The sequence below is a fragment of the Diachasma alloeum genome, unplaced genomic scaffold, assembly GCF_001412515.2.
Source record: "Diachasma alloeum isolate Michigan unplaced genomic scaffold, Dall2.0 Dall_scaffold_00677, whole genome shotgun sequence".
NCBI classification, from domain to species: Eukaryota; Metazoa; Arthropoda; class Insecta; order Hymenoptera; family Braconidae; genus Diachasma; species Diachasma alloeum.
Window position 1 is genome coordinate 71,122 of NW_021680809.1, and position 24,737 is coordinate 95,858.

General features: G+C 36.6%; 1 protein-coding gene and 1 long non-coding RNA gene across 3 annotated transcripts in view; both read right to left on the minus strand.

Moving 5' to 3' along the window:
* Positions 1-24,737, minus strand: part of LOC107044099 (FAM172 family protein homolog CG10038) — a 112,787-nt gene that overhangs the window by 43,792 nt on the left and 44,258 nt on the right. The window lies entirely within an intron of this gene.
* Positions 8,797-9,806, minus strand: LOC107044100. The gene is made up of 3 exons (XR_001461297.1): positions 9,616-9,806; positions 8,958-9,156; positions 8,797-8,881 (listed from the first exon to the last, which is right to left on the minus strand). It is a non-coding gene; the product is annotated as an uncharacterized LOC107044100 (long non-coding RNA).

A 24,737-nucleotide genomic window follows, 5' to 3' on the forward strand; every position in this document is an offset into this window, starting at 1 on the left:
GAGGACCTACTCAATTTATTGAGGAACCTTCCGATGAATCCAGCTCCTCCAAATGCTCCTGATGATCCTCGGAATACTCAAGAACTTCACCCTGATGCACCCATTCGTCAACAAGATGCTCTGAATCCTCAACAACGTCATCCAGAGAATTCTGCACTGTTGCAAGGTGGATTGAACCCCCAACATTGTCAACCAGAGGATCTAGTACCTCCAAATGGCAAACTAAACTCTCCACAATAGCCTCTTGAGAATCCTGTACCTCTACAAGACAATCCAGTACTTCGACCAAATTTGAATCCTCAACAACCTCACCCAACGATCGCAGTACCTCAACGTGTTGATCTGAACCCTCATCATCATCTCCTGAGGAATTTGATACCTACATTGCCTGTACCCGTGGACCCGATGATTCCAAATCCTGATGAACATCCTCTTAATCGTCCAGCGTGTAACCCAGCAGCTCCGTATGTTCCACAATTCCCTCCACGGAATCCAGCTGTTCCAATTATACCAGCGTACCCACCGTGGAATCCATTGTATCACGCTCCATCTGAGAATCGAGAACCTACAGTCCTATACAATTCAGGATTTCCACCTCCTGCAGATACCTTGAGGATGCCGTTACCTCCTGAACCAACAGATAACCCTCAAATTTCTACTTCTGCTTTACCTAACGCTTATGTTTATTCTAATACTCAAATTAATGCTTCCCGCATCAAACGCGACGTTTGTGACGGTTCAACTCCCTGGCCACAGTATCAGAAATATTTTGAAATCGCCGCGAATCACAACGGGTGGTCCTCCGAAGTTAAAACTGCGCAATTAGCTGCTTACCTTCGCGAAACAGCTCAACTTATTCTCAAAAAGATACTAGCTGATGACTTGAACAATTACAAAAAATTGACTGACATTTTAAACGAGAAATTTGATGAGAAACACCTGTCTCATAACTACTTCAACCAATTGCTTTCCCGTAAATGAAAGAAAAATGAAATTTTTTTGACTTTTTCGGAGGAGATTAAACGTCTCGTGGGTCTAGCTTATCTAGATTCCCCAGGAGAGGTTCGCGATGGCGTGGCTTGTCGCCAATTCATTAACGGTATCGAACATAAGACACTCGACCGTGTATTACGACTAGATCGTATTGACACACTCCAAGCAGCCGTTAAACGGGCAACCGAGTTTCAATCGATCGACGAGTTGTTAGATAGCAAGGAACAATTGGCAAAATCGGCCAATAATTATGCGTTTCAGAATAAACGTTCCACCTTCTCTGATAATTATCACGCACGTTTCAATGGGAAATCACACATTTAGTACCAGAAATGCAAAATTTTTGGGCATTATGCCAATGAATGTAGATATCAAATCAAAGATAATGGCAATACACACAGCAATCTCAATTCAAATTCTTCAAACTACCCTAATAGCAAATGAAATCCAGATTGGACCTGAAAACTCACATGATCCATTTTCAGCCTGGACAAAAAGTTTGGTTCTTTCCCCCAAAAGAACCAAAGGAAAATGTTCAAAGCTGCAAAAGAACTGGGAGAACGTATTTAATTAAATTAAAATTAAATGATATCTATCGCATTCCAAAATTTCCCCATGGGAAATTGAAAGTTGTTCACGTAAATCATCTTTGGCCATTTGAGACTGCTGATTGAAAATAAGAAACGCTATGTCTGGCTTATAAATCGTTCAAATTGCGACGATTTTACCACTTTCCTGGCTTCATTGATTTTTCAAAATGAAAATTCTCTATCAAATAAACAAACTAATGACTGGTCTGGAGTGAAGAGACCGCCAGGAGTGAATTGGCATACCTGAACAGGTTTAATTTTTGTTTAAAAGCTCGTGACTTTTCTTATCATTTTTCAACTTAACTAAGAAGGTATTAAAATATACTTTTGTAGCCCCAATTTAATCGTATTTTCTATTTACGAACGATGAAAGAAACGTGAAGTTGAAGATGAAAGAAACGTCATACCGGAAAATAATTCGGATGAGAGCAAGGAACAATTGGCAAAATCGGCCAATAATTATTCCTTTCAGAATAAACGTTCCACCTTTTCTGATAATTACCACGCACGTTCCAATGGGAAATCACACATTTAGTGCCAGAAATTCAAAATTTTTGGGCATTATGCCAATGAATGTAGATGTCAAATCAAAGATAATGGCAATACACACAGCAATCTCAATTCAAATTGTTCAAACAACCCTAATAGCAACCGAAAATGAAATCCAGATTGGACCTGAAAACTCACATGATCCATTTTCAGCCTGGACAAAAAGTTTGGTTCATTCCCCCCAAAGGAACCAAAGGAAAATGTCCAAAGCTGCAAAAGAACTGGGAAAACGTATTTAATTAAATCAAAATTACATGATATCTATCGCATTCAAAAATTTCCCCATGGGAAATTGAAAGTTGTTCACGGAAATCATCTTTGGCCATTTGAGACAGCTGATTGAAAATAAGAAACGCTATGTCTGGCTTATAAATCGTTCAAATTGCGACGATTTTACCACTTTTCTGGCTTCATTGATTTTTCAAAATGAAAATTCTCTATGAAATAAACAAACTAATGACTGGTCTGGAGTGAACAGACCAATGCCAAGAGTGAACTGGCATACCTGGAGCATACCTGGAGGTTTCATTTTTGTTTAATCCGGATTGAACAAATTTGTCTGGAGTAAACAGACTGCTTGTAGTAAACAAATCCATTTTGAGTGGAAAATTTGATTATTATTCAATCCGGAATAAACGATTGGTCTAGAGTGAATAGACCGCCTGAAGTGAACAGGCTTGCCTTGAGAGAAAAGGCTATGATGTTTTTGTCATTGGTTTGATGGTTTGATGAACTATTTATCAATTCTTCCTTATCTTTTCTCTCACTATTGAGTGAAGTAGTTGCCAGAAGAGTGGTAACTTTGCTTTTGCAAAGTAGTTGCTATAGTTGGCTTGTGTGTACAATTTTTATGTGAAATTCATGTAATATTTCATTTCTAATTTGAAAACTTTTCCATTTCTTTTCCAGATCAAACTCCTCAATCCTTGAATCTTCGTGTATCTTGACTGTTCCAATGATTTTCTTGCTTTTAACACTTTGAAAATGAGTGAGAATAACAAATTCATTCCATTATTATATTTTTTTGTTTTTGTATTTGATCAAAAACTTTGTATCATTCATCCTTCAAAATTTGAATTGTTAAACTCTAACAAGTATGCAAACATGATTCGCGATTACTTTTCAATGCTGATTTTTGGGAGGTTTTAGTTGAAAAGCAAACTGGGGCCCTCCCTATATGAGATATTCCAAATTTTTATTTCCATGTTTGTAATTCTATATTTGAAGTTGGAATATCGCAAATAGTCCCTGGTCTGGTTGCCGGGGCGGCAACTTTTTTGTCGGAGGGGAGTAGTGTTGCGTATCCCCCTTCGAATCCCTAAATTGTAAACCATTTGAAGGATGCCTGTGAAGCCTGTCGAGATACGACTGTCATCTGTATCTATCGTGATTCTTCTCTCTGAAGTGATCCTAAAAAGCTTCTTCGACTGTATTCTACGCTCTTTATTAATAAATTGTCCGCCGCTTCTATTGATCCATTACGTGTCCGTCTACATTATTCCACTAACATAACAATATAAAAGACTGGTACCTGAATTTAGTAGAGATAGAGATTTTGATATAAAAGGCTCGTGACTTTTCTCATCATTTTTCAACTTGACTAAAAAGGTATTGAAATATACTTTTGTAGCCCTAATTTAATCGTATTTCCTATTTACTAACGATGAAAGAAACGTGAAGTTGAAGATGAAAGAAACGTCATACTGGAAAATAATTCGGATGAGTTTCGTTGATTGTCACCATGTTTTAAAAAACTTGGTGCACTGAAATATGCACTCGATGATTTACTAATAAATAGTTGATTTACCGAAGTGGACTGTACAAACACGGAATATTGAGATAATTGACCCGATAATTTACGATGATATTTGATACTTTTACCGATGAATTTCCCGATAACTGCGCCGATGTGCGCCCTGATAATTTTCTATGATTCGTTCCTGATGAAATTCGATGGTGTACTGATTACCATGGAACACGCTCACGACTTCGTACGCGCTCGTCGAAGGTCGGGAATTTTCGTAAGAGACGAGGAAATGAGTTGGCCCAAAATGAAGGCCAGATTTTGAACACTTCTTGCTACACAAAATGTGGATATAAGTTCTTTCATGGGTGCCTGTGTTCCTATACCATTTGACGAGAATGAGAACCAATTTTATCAGCGATAGTTAATACAACCTATAATGCGTTTTAAACGGGCATGGTCCACTGAAATATAACTATACTGGAAGATGTACTGAGCTCTCGGTTCTGTGCGAGAGAGAAAGAAATTCGTGGGGCCACATGTCCTTGTTGTACCGTCCGTTCAAGAAGTATCGGCAACCGCCACTGATCTATATATAAAATGGTCCTTTTGACTGTGTACCCAATTGGACGTCGGCCATCTTAGCAGGCAAAATTCTGCGCATGCGTGTATGAAGATTCTAATTGGAGATATTTATTGTGAAGTCGAGCAAAAAATTTTTTTTTAATGTACAATTGTGAAGGTAATACCACTAATCAAGGATTATTCTTCGGCATTCTATCTCTCAGCCAATTATTCCCCTTCATTTTTCACCCGTAACGTGAGAAAGCTGAAGTATCTTTTAAACTCATTTTAAACTCCCGCGTACTATGGCAAATTGCCGTCTAAAATGGCGTCCGTCTAATTGGGATCATTTCTGAAACCTGCCAGCCTAGGCCGTCTGCTAACCAATTATATTTAGATCAGTGGCAAGTGCAGTACGGCTACATATTGAGAGCATGTCAAGACGAGTAATGCGCTGGTTCAAGGTTACAACGCAATTCCTCTATCCCATTAAATGCTGCTCTATCTTTTAAAGAGGAATTCTGAGAAGAAATGTCAAAAGACTGTGTTTGGAGAGGAACTAGGTTTAGGGTGAATTGTGGGAAGTGGGTGAAAATGTGAAGGCTGGAAATGATGAAATTCACTGATTATAAAATACACTATTTATTAGTGGAATTGAACCACTTCGTTATTTGAATATATACACTTAAATCAGTCTCTTTCACTGGTTGAGTTACTGAGTTGATAAACCACTGTTAATTCACTGATAAACTATCTGTGCTAATTGTCTGCCATAATTACTTCAACGGGTTAATATAAATATGGTGATGTACGTTACACGTTGAGAGACGCGGCGACGCGCGCCTTATGTTAACACTGTTCTAATACGTTGATAATTCGCTGCTGATATACCTAATTATACGCTTATTATACCCTATATTTGATATTCTAATCTATTACTTTTAATATGGAGTGGAGAGACTAACTAACAACTGAACTATTACTGCCTTTACATGCTGAGACGTGGGATCTCAGAAGCTACGCCCTACACTGAGACTCTACGACGAATAGATTGCTACTCGATGAGAGACTAACGTGATACTCGATGGGACTAAAATGATACTGAAAATCTGTGAAAATCCTTTCTGGGTGATTCGCTGGCCGTTGACCGTTGACCCGAAGTGTCCCGATTAATTTTGAGGATTACCGAATCATTTGAGCGCTAAATGATAGAATGATAGCTACGTTTCAAACAGACTGCTGTTGTCAGAAATTTATACAGCCACAAAAAAGATCTTATATTTTTTTCTAAAATTAATCAGTTCCTAGATAAATATCTGTAATTTAGGATGGGAGGTTCTCCCTCACGCGGCGTACTCGCCTGATCTCGCCCCATCCGACTACCACCTATTTCGGTCTCTTCAACACCACCTAGCTGATGAGCACTTCAAAACAATCGACGAGGTCCGAAAAACCATCGATAAATTTCTTGAGTCAAAACCGCCAAGTTTCTTTCGCGAAGGAATTCGTCAGTTGCCAGTGAGGTGGAGTAAAGACATCGAAAATAATGGGGAATATTTCGAGCGTTAAATGTCTTTTTGTTTTTTTATGATAAACTCTGATTTTCATGAAAAAAAGCACCTTATTAATTTATACACCTAATAACTTCGATATGATTGGTGAAAAATGCCTGAATTGTGTCCTCAATTATCCGGATTTTTTTTCACCGTTCATGTCTCATAATTTATTTTTTTATGCGTGCTAACTATTGGACGATTATTATAAAGAGCCAGGCCAAACATTGCGGATATACAGACGGGTAAACTTTCTAGTTAGATGATCCATCACGTGGTTTAGCCCTTAGAGCGCATGCGCAGAGGGATAGAAAAGGACAGGTGGCCTCACCTTAATAGGCTATCTCACAAAATCGTTCCTCTCACGCGTTCAGCCCGGTACTACACCTTCCAGGATAGTTATATTTCAGTGGCATGGTCAGGTCGCAACATATAAACATATTGCATCCGGATTTGATTCGCTCGGGTTTTTTTCCCAATGCAATTCCAATCGTTAAAGATTTGACAATTGGGAACTCAGATGGAGGCGGGGTGTAGGTCGCGGACCTTACATGCAGGGGTTCACATTTTCGCCACTCGAAAGTAGCTCCTTGGGAAAGACTATGGAGGATAGAAGGGAAGGAGGCCGAATGCTAGCCATGAAGAATAGAGACCAGGAGGCCGAACTAACGTTTTCCGAAGCAAGATCATAGTCGGGGTCATGAGGTAGTTATTGGTGGCGCTTCGGTCGGTTTACTGAATGGCAGTAGTGGGGGAATGCTGTCTGTGTGACTATGTAGGTGTACAGGCTTGTGTATATTAAATTAAAAAATTAATTGTATGTAACATTTAAGAATTAATTGTGTATACGAATTTTGTACTTTCGCGAACAATGGAGGACTTAACTATAGAGTGTGCCATTTAGTTTTGTTCATTTACATAATAATGTGAAAATGGTCAAGAGACCCCCAATTGGGCATCAGCAGTCAAATATGACGAATGTGTATTATTTTTGGAAATCTTGGAAAATGGGGAAGAAAGAAAGAAAATTGTCATAAACGATTCTCTCAATGCAACAATTTTATATAGGTAACAGCGAAATCATATCCTGGTTAATATGTGATAGAATAAAATCTCTCAATCACCTGGCTATGGTCATAGAATTACTAAATAAATTGAGATTTTTATAAATCACTTTATTTGCAAAATTGTATAATTTGAAACATGCAATGTGTGTAATAAAGGGATATTTTTAAGCAGAAAATGCTGGTAATTAATTTTTTTAAATGATTATATTATAACATTACTATGATAATATAATCTTAGGTTTGGAATTTTTAAATAACATTTGATAACAAATCGAATCCAGGGATATAGTCTCCTACTAATACAATTGTACGGAGTATGTATATATGAGCCCGAGTACCACTGATGAAGCGCCCCCATTCACAACGAGGTAATTAGTTCAAGGAACCACGTTTGGTCGCATATTCTGAGGAATCGGCCATGATACTTCGGCCTCCTGGTCTCTATTCTTCATGATGCTAGGCTTTGAGGAGGGGTCCAAAATTGAGGACACCAGTGAGACACAAATTGTGGCCGCTAGTAGCGCTGACGTCCGTTTCATAGTGTTACCGACCGTATACTGAAGAAACTCAAAGTACATGGATTTATATAATAAGTCATTATTATTTCGATTAATGATAACAATCCATTGCAAGGCACAATAATGAAATTTCAAGTAGTTATTGAATAAACGTTTATATTAAATATAAAAAAGGGAGCCAGGTAGCGAAATAACTTCAATAATTGATTTACTCAAGCTTCACAGAAAACGTGCGAAACAGTACAAATTATTTTATTTAGTCTTATTGAATTTGAAAATTTCAACATTTACAATAAGATTAAAATTAACAATTAACGAATATATATAGAGTATCTCTCGTCTTACTAAATTTTTCAGTAGTTAATTAAACAAATAACTCTGTCGATTATTTTTTTCCTTCTAAATATCAATTGTGGGCCTGCCTAAAAATTTACTCTAAAGGACTTTCACTTTTTTTCTTAAATTTTGAATTTTCTTCTTAGTATCATTCAATCTTTTGAAGAATTTTGCTAAGAAATGACCACGTAACACTACATAGAAATTTATTAGCTGTCTGGTCAATGTATGGCAGTGTTCTCTACATCCAATCAGAGGGAATTCCAGAGTACTTCCAATCATACCTAGTAATTGATCAGATATTCTGAGGACTGTATCAAATTGAATTCCATTCTTGGACACTTCTTCCATAACAATGGCCTCTATTGCTTTGGTTAGGGCAAATAGTCTTGCGGTTGGATAAATAAATATCCTTCTGATAAGAACTGGATAGCTTTATCTCTTTTCTCAGGGTGAGGTGATCGCGAACTCTGAAGACATGCCTGGCACTAGGTATATCGTCCGATTTTTCGAGCAATGTAACCAGCTATATAACTTTGTACATAGTCACTCGTATTCACGATGTGGTAATTGTGATCAAGATCAGGTTGTGTCTCTTACTGGTCTGGTCGTTTCTCGTCTATCTCCATATCTTCGATTGAAGTGTTTGAGATGCAATAATCGTGATCTAAGAGAGGATGATAAGCTGGGAAATCCGTGTTAGTACCCAACGTTGAAGGCGACGTATTCAATATTATTCAGCTCTGCATCTAATAATTCCAACCATTCTTGTTTTCTTGATGAATTTTCAAACTCTGTCTGATCTTTGAGACTGATCAACGTTTCCAATATGTCTCCTCCTGAGATATTGCTATTCTTAGGAAGTTTTGTCAGTGAATATGCACTCATTAAGCGATAACTTTGTGCGAACTGTCTTGCTTCAGGGTGATCGTTGCATCCACATGCTGCTCGAACGAGACCAAAGAACCTTCGGATAAAAACGTTCAGGGGTAAATCAATTTAAATTATTATATTTTATGGGAAAAATTTTGAACTACCATTACCTCGAGTACATCTTGATTGACACGACAAGTCATAAGATATTGATAGCCATGAGTCTCATGAAAATAGTCGCTCAAGGGTCGCCTGAAGAGTAACTTTCAATCCCAACAATGTCGGTGCTGATAAACACTCCAATACTGGCCTACTGACATTGCACAGGGCTTCCCCTTGTTTCAATTATGATAAGAAATCTGCGATAGACTGGAAATGAAAATATTCCATAGTTATAAATAGGATATTATGTTTACCAAGACAGAAAATTCCAACGAGAATTTTTCCCATCCAAATTTCAGCCAATAGAATTTCAGTATTCGACGTATAGCCTAGCGATTTTGTATAGCCTGCACGCGTAAACCCCTCGTTGAAATTGACAGATGGATTCTGTCGCATAGTGCAATTCTCTTGGCCGAAATTTGGATGGAAAAACTTTCTCCCGAATACCACTTGAACTTCAAAATTAATCAGGTATTTTCCTCATGCTTCCCTGCATACAAACGAAATTGTCAAGATTTTCAGGAAAAATCACTCGTGCTTCGGACTCGTGATTTTTCTACCTGAAAAACTTGACTTCTTCGTTTGGTTAAAACGAACCTATCAGGAAATACCTGATAATTTTAATGCTTTCATAGTACATATGAATATATTCATCACCATGCATACCTTCTTGTGCACAGAATTGTGACGTAAGGCTCCTCCTGGAGTCCGAGACATCATGGCTGTGATGAGATCATCGACTTTCTTACAGAATAATCGTGAAGGGAAACTGTCTTTAACATGGAGTGCCATCGCCACTTGAACTTATGGGCAGAATAGCTGAAAATTATTGAAACAAAAAATTATTATTATAATTGTCGGAGCTGTGTAAGTGAAACCAGCAAGACTGAAGATGTAGTATCGTAATACTACACCTACAACGTATCACCGCCGTCAGGTGTCTGAAATGATAAAAAAATACTTTTAATGATGGACATATTATGTCTAGACAGTAAATGGTAAATATAATAGAATATAGTAAATTCTATTTACCATAAAAATTTTGTTTTTTATCACCCAATTACGTAAAGTTTTTATCAAATGGGGGAAATCGGAAAAGAACCATAATTTGTGTTCATCATTCAGAGGATGCTTACACCCAACATTATTTTCAGTAATTTCAAACTTCTTCCACATTTTACGATTCCACGAAGCTCCATCGGCAGTCACTGCCTCAACGAAGAATCCCGAATTTTCAACGTGTGCTACTGCATCAATAACGAGCTTGTGGAGTGTTTCCCCAGAAGCACTGCCGTTTGTTAAAAAACATCCTAGCGTTTGAACCCAGCTACCTTGGAATGGCTGATACATTATAACCAACGCGTGATCACCGATTGATTTTTCCCTATTTTCTGGAGTATAGGGACCCAGATCCGTGAAGCCCTTGAATGTCATTGTTGTTGAGTCGAAGAAGAGATTTTCACTCAGTTTCATTTCGTCGATTAATAATGCACCTATAATTAAATGTTTCGATTATTATCACAAGGAAGTGCAGGGAAAATATGAGGAAATATACCTTTCCTACTCGCTGGCGACATTCCTGTTGCCTTTAACATTAAACATTCAAATGCGGATTTTTGAAATCCATAGCGGCATTGGAGATTTTTTAAATAGTTGTTCAACGTATCGGGACATGGAAGAACGAGGATTTCCATTCGCCTCAAGTGGTCGTATAGAGCTTTACTTCTAATGCGAAATAAGATCCAATTATAAATCCACTCTGAAGTGTATCGCCTCTGTCGCGAATCTGCCAGTTTTGATGAGGCAAAACAAGCCCGAATAGCCTCCTGCATACCGGGTGGTAATTGTTTTATTGCCTGCTCGATCGTCTCTTCAGAAGAGGCGGCACAAACTTTTCGGGCACTCGTCAACTCTTGTTCTAGTTCTTCAATCTAATAAATGGATGCAAATTTCAAGAAGTGATCTCCTCAATAATAATGAATGCGTCACATATATTACCTTTAGTTTCAGAGACTTCTCGCGTCTACCACGTGCTTTCATTTTTCTTATTTTTTTTCTCCTTTCGTTCTTCTGCCCTCTTTTTCCTTTGGTTATCGGTCTTTTTTAAACGGCGTCGTTCCGCTCGACAAGAAAGACAATGTTGATAAGGACTGTAGTTCTTCGTATGTGCATTCTTCGGTGAAACAATCACCGAACATGAGGGGAAGCGGCTAGAATACATCAATTCAATTGACTGAAAATCTTAGCGGCCACAAAAATTAAACCCTTCGTTACTCAGTTTGGGTGGATGGCGTGCACTCGAAAAATTGCAAATCAAATTGATCCAAAGTGTATTTCGATCATAAAAATCTCTACAAAGAACAACAATGTAAAAAATTGTGATGCATTGGTTGAAATGTGATTTTTTCAATAATTTTCAATTCGTGATTTTAGACAGTGAGACATTCGCAACAAAAATTACTATGCTCGCCGTGCAAGAAAAGAGCTAAAAATGTACTTAGAAGATAGTTTGTCATGTCCCTCAAGCCCATGAAAAATCATGTCTATTTTCAAAAGGGTGAGGATCAGGGGTACTGATTTTACATGGACTCATATAAAAACCTGCATTTTACTCATCATTCCAGTAGTAGAGTGATAAAGGATAACAACTTGACTTATCTCCAGATCGAATTAGCAAAATAATTTCCGGAGGACCCTTTACGAAAAGAAAAGTTGGAGAAAAATTATCTAGAAAATCTCAGGAAATTTTACTATACGAAAGGTAATCGCTGAGCGAAATGTAATTCAATGATAAAAACATTCTTTACGAGTCGTTCGGTAAAAAAAAATCACATTTGTGGATGCCAAAATAGTTCCATGTACAATAAGATTTCCCTTGCCGGGACGTTCTTTCCCCAGCATCGATGCGAAGGACACGGAGAAAAGCGAAATTTTATCACACCACTTTTCGGTATAAAAAAATCCTTCTTTGTCATTAAATTCAACATTCCACATGATGTGATACTCACCTCTGATTTACGTTATTTAGTGAAGCTCCTACACAAATTTGAATCTTCGAGGCTTCTTGTAACGTAGCTTTCAGATGGGCGTAATCCTTGATCGCATCTTTAAAGAAATTAGCTGCAGCAAGTATGTTTTCGAGGTCAGTGGACATTGATATATACTTCTTCCTAAATTCTACAAACCATAACTGTAACATGCATTTCTCTAAAACTTAGGAAATTTCGCCTCATTTCTAAAGAATCAGTGTATGGAAGCAATCATCAAAATTGTTATACGTGTAAGGTGACTTTTTTTCTATCGGGACAGGAAGAAGTACAGTAATTAGCGGCAGAACGGGATCGTGGATTTGAGTGGTGGGGACTACGAGTGAGAGTGGAAATTTGCTAGAGTGGGGTTGACGTTTCACGATCCCTTTCTGGCACTAAGCTTTTCTGATAGATCACTTTTAATTACAAGTTATTTCATTGTTTTTTTCAGAATTTAAATGCCCTGAAAATAGGAAAAAATGGATTTGGTTGTGGATAGAGATATTTCTAAGTCAAATAGGAAAATTGCTCGAAATAAGAATAATTACGTAGTGATTCTACGAAACTTCCGATAAAAACCATCCAAAAATACGCTAGTTATTATCATTCCATGAAAGATGCGGGTTGATAAAAGGAGCTTCTTGAATCTATCCTATTCGTTATACATAGAAAAAAAATTCTCAGTGTTTAAGGTGAACCCCACAATAGATACTTTTCGTTGGTAATTCATTCAACTATATGAAAAACTCCCATTATTTTTGTCTTGAACTATTTTTTTTCTCTAGATGAAAATTCAATTCATGACAATTCTCCACTTCTAATCACTTCCGTCATCCTGTGCGTTAACGCGGCCGTACGCCAGGATTTAAATGAGCAAGTTTCATGATGAAAAAAAAATCAAATGCTTATCGCAGCACTGAGATTAGAATAAACAATGCTAAATATACGTGTATCCATCGTATAGAGGTCTGATAGAGGAAATTCGATTCTCCAAGCATTACACAGGTAGCTCCAATTGGTTGGCAGTCTATAATTGTCCACATCACAATGATTGCGAGATCGAGATACGCGATAGCGTATCGGCCAAGAAAAGTTTTGACCGACTGAGCAAAACATCAGGCCGAACGCACCGCGTATCTATACACGAAGCAACTACCCCCTCCACCCTACGAAAAAAATACCCTACGAAAAAAATAGCCTTAGTTACATCACATAAATCGGCCACGAGCTTTCCATTGATATCAGTATTTCCTTTTTCGACTTAATATTAAGGAAATTACGCGCATAGCAACGGAATCGTATCCACATTCTCGCATTTCACATTATCTCTGAGCAGTGTGATATTTCGTTTTCGAAGTTGGTAGCAGTGCGCTCCAACCTCACGTGCACAGGAGGGAGATTTGAATAGCGCATTACTCTTTCTCTCTCCTTCTTGAATTCTACGGATTTACATTTTTTAGACTCATCATCGACTTATTGTAAAAATTAATGAAAAATTGATGAACAAGGTCATATAGCGCTGTATATTGCATAGAAATTTTTCCCCTATCCTCGATTAATTTAGATTTTCAACTCAGTCCGTGAATAGCATGTGGGCGAGTTTATTTCTGAGGTTATTTTACGCGGGTAATTTGCACGTTCGATTTTCTCATGAAATTCTCAAATCGAATCGGAGCATGAATTATAAATAAATGTAGGAAAGAAATACCTTTTTTTCTTAGAGCAGAAGTGATTGAAAATAGTTTCTGTTGCGCGGAAAAAAATCAATTCGATTCATACGAAAATGATCGTGTGCTCGTTTTGGAAAAATGACTGAAATCTCCCAAAAAAACAAAAACAAATGTTTTTGCAAAAAAACTGGGCCAAGAAAAAGTTTTGTGGGGTCGTTTCTGGAAAGAAGAAACCTTTTTTTCTGGAAACCACAATTCCCATAGAAATTTTGCAAAAAATAAACAAATAAAAATCAAAGCCAAGTCAAGAAATGTCCAATGGATCATGGAATGTGCTATCAGATTATTATGGGGAGGATAACTCTGAATAGAAGGATTTTCAAAAAAATCTTCATAAAATAAAAAATTCAGTAGAGACAGGATTCAAAGTTCTTGGCGCGGAGTTTTCCAACTCATTGTCTCGTATCAATCTGTATCTTCTGATCCGCGCCAAGAACTTTGAATCCTGTCTCTACTGAATTTCTTATTTTATGAAGATTTTTTTGAAAATCCTTCTATTCAGAGTTATCCTCCCCATAATAATCTGATAGCACATTCCATGATCCATTGGACATTTCTTGACTTGGCTTTGATTTTTATTTGTTTATTTTTTGCAAAATTTCTATGGGAATTGTGGTTTCCAGAAAAAAATGTTTCTTCTTTCCAGAAACGACCCTACAAAACTTTTTCTTGGGGCAGTTTTTTTGCAAAAACATTTGTTTTTGTTTGGAATGAAGGAATGATTATTTGCGGACGGAACAAATTTTTCAAAAAAATGAATATAGAAAAGGAAAAGAATGACGAAGGTCCAGTAGAACAAACGTTGTATCTCAATCGACTGTTCGCAACTAAACTGAAATGTTTTCATCAACGAGTGATGTGTTTTGACCTGACACCAAATAAAATAACTCACCCCCTCGATGATTTTATTGCAGTAGGTCATCGGGTAAAGAATGGACCCCTTCAAGACTAAGTTCTACCAGGTATAATGACTGCAAAGCGGTTACCTGCACCAACATCTGGAGTATTGCAACTAAAAATTTTATTTTTTTCATATTTACTGCCCTATTGGAGCAATTTTTTCTCAATCCGGGCGCCCATTTGTTGAATATCTTCGAAAAAAAATCGCACGTTTCGATGGTCTTTCCATTGGTAAGTCTTCAATTTAACCCATTGTGGCAAGTTACGGCACCCCACTTTCCATCTTTTTGTAGCAGTGTGCGTGTGTCGCCGTGCTTCTCTGATGACCCCCTAAAACTTCGATGGCCCCCCACTACCCTCACACCGATATGCCTCGTAAAATGCGTACCACAAAGGGTTAAAACACCTTTTTACCACAACTTTTTTTTGTTTTTTCTTATAAAAGGATTCCAATATGTAAAAATGATTTTTTAAGGATTTTTCCAGAGCTTCAACACCATCAAACAACTTCTCATCCTCAATTAATAACATTATGTGGAAAGATCAGTTCAAGCATTAGAAACACTAGCGGTTGTTGAATTTCTTCAATTTGATTCTCTATTTTGACACGTTAGAACACTTTTTTATAGAAAAAAAATAGAAAGGATTCTCTTAAGAATATTTATTAAATAATTAAAAAATCGAAATTTCAAGAGATTACCACCATTTTTATAAATAGTTTATGAATAAACAATGGAAAAAAAATAATTTCATGGAAAAGAAATAGGGATTTTGAAAGTTTCAACGATTCTAATTTTTTTGTGAGACCGAGGGAATGCCAAGAAAGTAGCTAAACAAAATTTCAATTATTTCACAAGAAGGTCTTTCTCTTCGAGTAATAAAAAGAGTGACCCATCTACCAGCGGCAGAAAATGGAAGAAAGACAATAGAAAAATACTCATTGCAATCATTGGAAAAACTGACCTATATCGTCTTTCCTTCATTTTCTTATATTCCGGAATTGTTTTCCTGTTCCACCAACAATTATATACTATAGCAATTAGCATTTCGACCAAATGCAGTTACGTTTGTTCTAACCACAAGATTGAATGCATTATTTTTCTTATTAGGTGTATAAATTAATAAGATGCTTTTTTCATGAAAATCAGTGTTTATTATGAAAAAACAAAGACATCTAATGGTTGAAATATTCCCCATTATTTTCGATGACTTTACTCCACCTCATTGGCAACTGACGAATTCCTTCGCGAAAGAAATTTGGCGGTTTTGACTCAATAAATTCATCGATGCTTTTTCGGACCCGTCGATTGTTTTGAAGTGCTCATCAGCTAGGTGGTGTTGAAGAGACCGAAATAAGTGGTAGTCGGATCGGATAAGATCAGGTGAGTAAGCCACGTGAGGGAGAACCTCCCATCCTAATTCACAGATAATATCCTTAGTCGCTTGGGCGACATGCGGTCGAGCGTTGTCATGTTGGAGAATCACTTGTCTACTTCCGCTGCCAGTATATGGCCTCTTTTGCTCCAGTGCATCATTCAAATGAATAAGCTGTTGTTGATAAACCTTCGCAGTAACAGTTTGGCCAGGTTTAAGTAGCTCATAATACATCACACCCTTCATATGCCACCAGATACTCAGCATCACTTTTCTCGCATAAACATTGGGTTTCGGAGTCGAAGTCGATGGTTCGCCGGGATTCACTCACAATTTTTTGCGTTTAGGGTTGTCGTATAACACCCACTTTTCATCGCCCGTAATGATTTTGTATAAGAAATCTTTTCTTTTAAATCGAGTGAACAGAGATAGCGCCGTCTCCAGTCGTCGCTCCTTATTTTCGGGGCTCAGATCATGAGGAACCCATCTACCCTCCTTTTGAATTTTGCCAAGTTTATGTAGGCGATGATAAATGCATTATTGAGTCACTCCGAGTTGTAGTGCAAGCTGTTTGGCTTTAAGCAGAATTTTCAGCCAAGAGTTGTTCGATTTCTTCATCGCCGAATTTTTGCGGTTGACCCGGCCGTTCTCGATCCAAAAGGTCAAAATCTCCGTCTCTAAACCTCTGGTACCTCTTTTTACACATTTTATGTGTTATAGCGTTTTTTCCAAGAGCACTGCAAATCATTTGAGTAGCCTCTGCAGCATTTTTCTTTAATTGAAATGTAAAGAGAATGCAGTGCCTCAAATGTTGCTTATCGACAGACATCGTGTTTACTTTTTTAAGGTTATGTAAGAAGTATTTACTGCTTCGGTAACTGAATACTACCAATATACAAAATATTGAAATATTAAGTTTTTGAACGCAATTATAAACCGCGAAATATAGGGGCACCTTATTAATTTGTACAGTCGCGGACTTAAGTTCGTGAACAGCCTGCACTTGCATCCTATGTGTTTTGTTCATGAACTTTAGTACCCCACTGTACACCTAATAAAGCTACTTATAGCTAGCGGGGGATAGGGGGGACTCCAAATTTGGATTATTGCAATCGCTTAGTGGTTCGAAGGTGGTCAAAGGTAATCTACTTTTAGCTTTTTGGTGGTAAAAATCAATTAATTATAAATAATCAAAAATTTCACCTGCAGCCAGCGGGAGGGATGCATCTTTTTGAAAAATTCAACATATGAATTTATCTGTAGAATCCTGTGGTGGTCAAAGGTGGCCCAACACCAAATTCATCCGTTCATTTTTTTAACTGATAATGAATAATGTTTATTGGGTCTATCTTACCTAGAGGTCTTCCCCCCACCACTTCCCACTTCGGGCCCTTTAAATCATTTCGGAGCACGTTTGGAGGTTACAAAATTGGTTTAATGAATAAGAATCTCAGACTTAAGTTCTTTTGTTATTCAATTTGTGTTTTTTTAATGAACGTGGAGTGAATACTACTAAAAAACATAATTGAACTTATAACGGAGCATTATTCGTCCGAGTATAATCGTACTCAATTGTTTGGAAGTGACCCTGAGAAGATGAGGATCGAAAAAAATACAACGATAAATGACAAATCATTTTCCCCGCTCCTATGTTTTTTAGATCAACAGCGGTAGTACAATCACACTGTTCAAGACTGATTGAACCCATGCGACCGCTCCAGAATAAATTCATCAAGCAGTTGAACCACCTGACCAGTATACATATACGAGATGACGTGCATCTTGAAAAGAATTATTCATTTAGAGTCATCACTTTTTCATTCCATTGATTCACGGTCACCAGGAGAAGAGGAAGCTCCAGCTGTATTATGCTAGTGGTAGTGACCATCTCGAGGCTGTTCCAGGGTAAAATGTGATTAGAGACTCATCTCGAGGAAGCAAGGGTTCAGGAAGAAATACCAGCCCCATTATTATTATTTTTTTTCAAAAGCTTAGTACACGACACAAAAGGTCTCTACAGCTGGATGAAAAACCATAAGTTTCAGGAATATATGAGGAAGATTTTTCAGGACGGTGAAACTGAGTGTGAAATAATACAGTGCAAACAATGCAGTATGCACAGCGTGAAAATCATTTTCTGCCGAATTTGTTAGACTTTCAAAGATCGGTGGGTCTGGTGAAACATGTCCAAAAATTGTTTCGATAAAGAATTAATTTTCTTCCGTGATCATCTCTCGTAATATTCCGGAATTCTCAATCACTTCCATAGTTTTCGACCCCCAGCAGCCGATCCTGCCTTCGTCCAGTTCGAAATCATTCATTGAACCTGCATCTCATTTCACCCAGTTTGCTTTATTTCTTTCCACTACCTCTGCGGTGAGAATATATGAACTTCAAGAAATATAAAATTTCAATTGATCTAGAAGCATATCCCTAGTATATTCCAATCCATGTCATTGAGGCACTCTTTCATTATTCTGAAAAACTTTTTTTTTTATAAAATAAGCGTCCATATCGGAAGACGATCTATCTGATTTTAGGCATCGGATAAGTAACGGCACTTTCCTTCTTTGGGTTGATTGGCTAGTAATTTCCCTACTAATAAGATTCTGATACACAAAGATTGAATTCATCATTCGATTCGACATCATCATTTCTATTCTGAAGGCATATATTGGTGATTATAACTCGGAGGAATTCTTTGGTATTTTCAGTCACAGAATTCTATTCTTTGGATTTAAATCTTTTCATAATTTTTATAATATGATAGAAAGTGATGGATTTTGATTTTTCTATTACTGTAGATCTGTTGATAGTTTTTATATTTTTTAAAAGAAGGAAAGTCAGAGAAGAAAAATACAGTGGAAAGAAACTTAGCAAATTCGTCGTCGGGAGTTTTTATAGATGAAATATCAACGGAATAGAAATATCGGTGGAATAAAACTAGCATATGTTACTTTTTTTAATACAATATTTTGACGAATATATCTATAACATATACTTGAACTAGCTATCGATTTTCAGGGGAAACCAATCGAAGAAAAATGGCATCTTTCTCTTCAATAGTATTTCACTAGAATCTCGATGCCTAAAGGGTATGATTAAATTTTTTGAAGCAGCATCAGATCAACTAACTAATTAAGAAATGATTAAAAATTGTGCTACGATCTCGTAGTTGATTCGTTTCAACAGAAAGGGTTTTAATGGAAAATATTACGAGATATTTTTCCTCAATGAGAGCATTTTCAACAGGAGAACATTGAGCATTTATTCTTAATTGCTGGTACAAAGTAATTAAAGTTGTAAACAATAGATCATTATAGTTGGTGAATCATTATCAGTTAAAAAAATGAACGGATGAATTTGGTGTTGGGCCACCTTTGACCACCACAGGATTCTACAGATAAATTCATATGTTGATTTTTTCAAAAAGATGCATCCCTCCCGCTGGCTGCAGGTGAAATTTTTCATTATTTATAATTAATTGATTTTTACCACCAAAAAGCTAAAAGTGGACTACCTTTGACCACCTTCGAACCACCAAGCGATTGCAATAATCCAAATTTGCATTCCCCCCTTCCCCCCGCTAGCTATAAGTAGCTACCTAATAATGTAGTAAATACAAGAATGACTGTAGTGAAAATGTGGGGAAATTCGAAAGGGGGTGGGGGGAGGACTGCCCAATAAAGTGGGGGTGGTAATCTTGCAACCTTCCGACTCTCCATAAAACTCGGTCGGGTCACTACAGGTCATTATTGCTCTCGAATATAATAATGACTGTCCACTCCTGGCTTTCTTCGGCTTTCCTTTCGGAACTCTCTCGACCATACCTGCAGCGGGTTGGTCCCCAAGGAGTTCGGGAAAAAGCCCATTGTTAACTCAAGATCGCTGAAAAAATCCCGTCAAATTCCCCAGTTAGATTTTTTTAACTCTCATTAACCCTAGTTAGATGGATTCATGAAGAATTAGTCATCTTTTCTCTTTGTATTTCATTGCCATTGAAAATTTTCATGTTTGTCGACTTAAGTTTTAGAGACTTTAAGGAAACTCCACAATGAACGTAATGCAGGCTTAACGCAACGCTTGCAATTGGCAGGATAATCGTGTCGGTCTCAGTGAGCACGTAGTCCATACGCTGAATCTGATTCTGTATCAATCTCGAAGTCCGTAAGTTTTTATGTCTGGAATTTATGTTTTTTGGGTCGCTGATTCCGAATTTGTCAGTCTTTTTTTTTAATCCGGCATTCTATTTGTTACTAACAATGTAATTGGTTAGACGATCATATCAAAGAAACAGTTACAGGTAGGGAAAAAAGTTTGCAACAAAATATGTTTAACATGTAAAAATACACATTTTTTATTTTATAACTTTTTTTCTTAACTATCATAGATAAAGAGTCATCGGGGGTGGGAGCGAAACGGGTGATGTATTAGGCCCTTGTGTCAGCGCTATAAGTGCGTGGACTCCCTGTTCTCACTCAATGGACTATATCTCTGTAAATAATGGAGATCTGACAAAAAGACACAAGACCAAACCTATGTATTTTTTATGGGGGAATAATTTTGATGCGAGAAATTATTTCGAACCGCTTATTCGCGAAACTGTAATGAAAACATTGTAGGTAATTTGCCTCATCATGGACCCTAAGAGCGTTAATATCTCATTAACGGCTAGGTGTAATAACAAATTTTAAAAAACCGATTATATGTAACATTTGATGATGAACATTTTTTGTATGAATCATTTTACTCTATCTCTATCGAGTTTGCCGATAAACGCATCGGATCGCGCCGACACCGAGCGCAATTACTAACGCGCCGCCCGCTTCGCTACCACCCCTGATAACTCTCGACGACAGTTAGGGAAAAAAGTTATAGATAAAAAATGTGTATTTTTACATATCAAACATTGTTTTAGAAACTTTTTCCCTATCTGTAACCGTTTCCGAGATATGATCATTCAAACAATTAAATTGTTAATAGCTAATAGAACCCCGGATTTTCTAAAAAAAAAATGAAAGAAAAGACTGACAAATTCGGAATCAGCGACCCAAAAAACAAGAATCTCACACATAAAAATTCGCGGACTCTGAGATTGATACAGAATCAGGTTCAGCGTATGGACTAACGGAAATTTTTGGTCTCGTCTCAGCCTCGAAATATGCAGTATCAGCTCCTCTCGTAAGACTAAGACGAAACCAAAGATTCCCATCTTCACTGAGACCGAGACCACCTCTGCAAAGTGCAATCTCGTGAAGTCTCGCGCGACATTACTAACTGAAGTATCTAGATACTTAGTGTATTTTTTTTTATAACACAATATTCTGAATTCCTAAGAAAAAATGTATTTCTAAACTGTGAATAATGTTTTCCATATCAAAAGAAGTTACCTGTTGCGCGACGGTGTCGAAAACTCACCTGAACAGCGTAGAGCGAATCCGGCAATGCTGGAGCCTGAATAACACGGCAGCAAAGTCCTGGCACACAGAGCCACAGAGTCGCATTTAGTGACTCATCTCAGGTGAAAAAAATTTCATTAGGACAAAATTGATGTTCATTTAAACATAGAACCGATTTTCATATATATTACTGTACTTACCATTAGTGAAGATTGCATTATCTCGAGAACTTTCAAGAGGTGTGTCCCTACACTAGAAACTATACTGAGCACTATGAACGTAGAATATTAATATAAAGCCAGTGAAACTGGAGCGATAATTGATTCTCGACTTACACAGAGAATGACATTAAAAATTGTTTTGCTGCACAATGAGATGAGTTGATTAAATCGATTAAGAAAATAAATTATATGAGTAGAGTGGGAGCGACGGTTAAAAACAGCCTGAACCTCTCCACCTTTAATTTCATTGTGGGTTAAAGAAAAACATAATTTCATCGGAAAGGTCTGCCAGTGGAAGAAAAAAAGTGATTTCGCTGATAAATAAAGACAACAATGATCTTGATACTAATATACTTATAATAATCTAACAATAATGTAAGCGAAATGGGAGTTTCTGTTCTTCATTTTCTTCATATTTTTTTATAAAGAAAAATACAGCGATACTCAAAGATTCCGTGGCAAAATACGTAAACGCATTTTGACCTTTATATTTGGCAACTTATACTAAAAAGTAATCGATTTTGTTAATTTTGTTTTTTCAACTGCTCGGAATTTAATGCTAAAAGAATTGACCTAAAGCCAAGTTCTTCTTTTTGAAAAAATAAAAATCAAAGGCAAAACTTGGCATCAGATCAAATTTTTCTTGCGTTCGATTCTGAGCTGTTGCAAAAAAAGATATATTAAAATCGGTGACTTCACGAAAAATCACTAAAAAACGCGTTTTATTAAGCGCATCGATTGGATTATTCATTTTCGAAGATTTTTATTCATCGTCGTTGAAGGCGGGTTGGGTAGGGTCATCCCAAGGTAAAATTTCAGGTTATTATGACGGCTAAGACACTCAAAATTCCCTATGGCCCAATAGACGGACACAAGCGGGTATAACGTCAGTTCCGGAAGTTCGAATGTAATAATCACGCCAGTCGCTGGTTGATAATTCAACGGGATGTAACAATAATATATATTATTGATTGGTAATGGAATGAAAGATCATGAAGACTACTTTTCAATAAACTGATTCTGAATGATGACTACGATTCCTGACTGTCCAAAATCATATAGAATTTTTTGATGGATAATGAGAGAACTAGAGCTTAATCATGCAGATTAATCGATTAATATGGGCTATGATAAGAAAACTGTATAAAAAAATTTTGAAATGAAAGTGAAGAGAATAAAAATTCTATTTAATAGCTTAGTCATATCCAGATACAGCGGGAATATGGAAATGAAGAACAATTAGGTATCATGATGTGATTATCATGTGTTGTGAGTAAATATCCATATGTTTATTATCGAGAGAAATGAATTTCTATATGTTCTATTAATATAATGATAAGGAGCAAGATATTCTATGATCAGGACTCTCTGAAATACTAGAATGGTCGGTGGTAAGAAGGACCATTGACCGGAAATGACAAACTCCAAAAACGCTAAAATCCAAATGTGTAGTTGATAATAGCAGTTTTCTATAAGAGGATCTGACTTAACGACGACGGTGTCTACTTTACCAATGGCCAAACTTGTCTCTTTAACCAAGGAGCCTTTATTATCGACATTTGTTTTTCCCAAGCCCGTGAGATGGCGGTGAGATGAAAATATTTACGGGGTGAGAAGAAAATTCGAAATAATCAGTACAAAAAGTCAATTAATTATTGGCAATGGTGAAAGGATAAATCTCACGGGTATTATTTATAAAAAAGGAGAAAATTAGTAATAATACTGGTGAGTAATCATTGAATTATCGTTAATGGTGAGTATCATCTTTACCTTATTAAATGGAAAAGAAAAGTTTTTTAATTAGACGAACGAAATAAATTACGATGAGAATAGTTAATTAATTGAAACAAGGAATTAATTAAGGAGTAATTATAAGTTGTGGTTCAAAAAATCATCCCGCTCTCTTTTAGCAGATTTCAAAAGACTCGAGGGCTGGCATGAATAATTTCATCGAATTTATATTACACTTTATATTAGTTTTTGTCCAACTGAATTAAAATATTGCTTAGAAAATATTCTCTAGAAACAGTCAATAGAATTAAATTTTTCTATATAACTTATTATATTGAGATATTCTCTATAAAGTTTCCTCGGCTCAAACATTCAAAGTTTTTTGTTTTGATTTTCTTAATAAAAAGGATAGAAAAATAAAATTAGAAAAAAATAGGAAATTCGAGCCGAGGAAATTTTATAGAAAATTTTTCAATAGAATAATTTGTATAGAAAAATTTAATATCAGTGAATCTTTTGATAGACTATTTTCTATTGAACATTTCAATAGAATCAGCCGAAAACTAATAGAACGTTCAATAGAAATCTAATAAAATTATCTAGCGATTTCGCTAGGTTTTTCTATTATATTTTTTCATGCGTCCAGCAAAGAATTACTTGTCATTCTTGTTCATTTATGTGTTGAGTGCTACAATTTATACGACTTCATCAACTCATTCACATGGAAATGTCATTTTCAACGTGAGGAACGGTAATTATTATTATAGCACTCAACTTATAAATCTAAGGGAATATCTTGCTCTAGTTTGCATAACAATAAATAACATCTTAATTAATTTGTCGAAAACTTTCAACAACTTGGTCAAACTTTTGACAAGCAATATTTAAATTATCGTGCTGAGCCAAAACGTTGACAATTCCATTGAAACAGCTAGCACATGAGAATCAATGCCAGCAAGGGATCGAAAAAATCAATGTTGCTTCCAGGTAATTCCATTTTTTAAAAACATTGGAAAGGATAGGACAAAGGGGCGTAACAGTGTTGTTTACATTGTTTTTAAAGTTTTTCCATCACGCTGCAGGTGATTGTGGCTAGTGTTCCTTGTTGGCGATACAGGCGAAAACCCCCAGTAAATAATAATTATGCCCCTGACCAAACCGGGGTCCTGGTTTGCTCCACCCTTACACTATTGCCCGTCTTCACCTAAGGAAATTGCGTGCAATTTTTCTTGATTGTCATCCTTATCTACACTATAGGAAAAAAAATGATACTTCATGGACAAAAAGTCGACTTTAGTTGACAATTAATTTACAGGACAATGACGTTGAATGTGATTTAGGATATAAAAAAATCGGGAAATTTCACATTTCACTGAAAATTCAGTGAAATTCCGGAAGTTTAAC